Source organism: Rhinopithecus roxellana, chromosome 1 (assembly GCF_007565055.1).
Source record: "Rhinopithecus roxellana isolate Shanxi Qingling chromosome 1, ASM756505v1, whole genome shotgun sequence".
Taxonomy (NCBI): domain Eukaryota; kingdom Metazoa; phylum Chordata; class Mammalia; order Primates; family Cercopithecidae; genus Rhinopithecus; species Rhinopithecus roxellana.
Window position 1 is genome coordinate 90,808,345 of NC_044549.1, and position 2,276 is coordinate 90,810,620.

Consider the following 2,276-nt stretch of genomic DNA (forward strand, 5'->3'; position numbering starts at 1 on the left):
CTGGCTGGTTTATTTTCTAAAGAAAAGTTACCCTGGAGGAGCACTTGAGGCCAGGAGTTTAAGACCAGCCTGGGCACCACAGTGAGACACCGTATCTGTTAAAAAATAAAAAGTAAAGCCACCCTGTTCACTAAATTGGCAAAAGATTAGGACTAGCAAGAATTAAAACTCACAGAACATTAGGGTGAGAAAGAATCTGAGAGATAATCTAGTCTGCTCCTGCCATTCTAGGATTATAGAAGCAAACCCAGACAGGTTGAGTGATATGTCCATCCTGGTGGCAAAGCCAAAACTAAAACCTTATTCCCAGGTCAGTTCAGAGCCACTCAGGATCTCATAAATCAGTTTTGTGTTTTCTGTACCATACTGGCCCTCTATTAGCCTCTCCCTGGATCTCACTGATACCTTGAGAGTGCAAAAAAAGCAATTGTTCGTTACATTTATCAAAGTGGTGGTATCCATTGGCATCAACATTTGCATTTAGGACAAAGTTATCTTTGGCACCTTTGAACTTGCTAAGACTATCAAGTGTGAAGTTTGTATTGTGCCTCAGCTGCATCTTCCAACCATAATGATTTTTTAAAAAATAATTTTATTGGATAGGTGTGATGGCTTATGTGTGTAATCCCATTACTTTGGGAGGCTGAGGTGGGAGGATTGCTTGAGCCCAGGAGTTTTGAGAACAAGCTGGGCAACCCAGAGAGACCTCCACCACAAAAAATAAACAAAATCAGGCGGGTGTGGTGGTGCATGCCTGTAGTTCCAGTTACTCATGGGGCTGAGGTGGGAGGGTTGCCTAGGCCCAGGAGGTCATAGCTGTAGTGAGCCAAGATCACACCATTGCACTTCAGCCTGGGCGACAGAGCAAGACCCTGTCTCAATAAATAAATAAATGAAATGAAATGTTTCAATCCAATAAATGATAAATGCTTCAGTGTGGCTTTCACAAACATTTTGCCTAAGAAGTTGTTTATTAGCATTAAATACATTGTGTGTCTATTATGTGTGAGGCACTGGAGATAACATGAGAAACAGACACAGTTTCTAGGCTTATGGAGCTTATAGTGTAGTCACTTGTTCACTGTATGTTCTCAAACCAAAAGATGCTAGAATCACATTTGCAGAAAAACCTCAGGAAAACACAACATACACAAAGGAGCAATGCAGTATCAACTTCACTACATGATAATGATAAAGATACCATAGGCCAAAATTGTATTGTACGTGGAAATGATGTTTGGGTTTTGTTTTTTTTGTTTGTTTTTGTTTGTTTACCATTGTAAAAGTAATACATCACCACATATACATTATGGACACACACATGCATTTGAAAAGCATTAACAATTGACCTGAATAAATATATAAAGAACTATTAAAACTCAGCAGTAAGGAAACAGCTAAAAAACGGGTGAAATATTTGATCTGACACCTTGAAGACAATACAAGAATGGCAAACTGGCTGGGGGTGGTGGCTCACACCTGTAATCCCAGCACTTTGGGAAGCCAAGACGGGTGGATCACCTGAGGTCAGGAGTTCGACACCAGCCTGGCCAACATGGCGAAACTCCGTCTCTACTAAAAATACAAAAATAAGCCAGTTGTGGTGGTGCACATCTATAGTCCCATCTACTCAGGAGGCTGAGGCAGGAAAATCACTTGAAACTGGGAGGCAGAGGTTGCAGTGAGCTGAGATCATACCACTGCACTCCAGCCTGGGTGACAGAGTAAGACTCTGTCTCAAAAAAAAAAAAAAAAAGAATGGCAAACAAAATACAACAGATTTTTTAATGTTCATAAGCATGATGAGTGGGTTTTCATGTTCATGTGTGAGGTGTGCCTCCCTCAAACCTTGTTATGATGTCAACACATTGCCTATCTGATGAGAAGTAAAAAAAAACAACAGTGAAAAGGCAGTTTACAGAATGGGAGAAAACATTTGCAAATCATACATCCAATAAGGACCTCAATAGCAAGGAAACAATTTTAAAATGGACAAAGGACCTAAGTAGACATTTCTCAACAGAAGACATTAAATGGCCAAAAGATAAGTGTTGGTGAGGATGTGGAGAAAATGGAACCCTCCCAGGCTCTTGGTGGGAATGTGTATTAGTACAGCGATTATGGCAAACAGTATGGAGGTTCCTCGAAAAACTAAAAATAGAATTACCATATGATCCAGCAATCTCACTTCTGGGTATATGTATACAGGAAATGAAAATCAGTATTTTGAAGAGAGAGCTGCACTCCCATGTTCATTGCAGCACTATTCACAATAG

The 2,276-nt window shown here is 40.2% G+C and overlaps 1 non-coding gene across 1 annotated transcript; it reads left to right on the forward strand.

Annotated features, from left to right (window-relative positions):
* Positions 1-1,779: 1,779 nt before the first annotated feature.
* LOC115892245 lies at positions 1,780-1,882 on the forward strand. Its single transcript, XR_004052136.1, has one exon. It is a non-coding gene; the product is annotated as a small nucleolar RNA U13 (small nucleolar RNA).
* Positions 1,883-2,276: the final 394 nt, after the last annotated feature.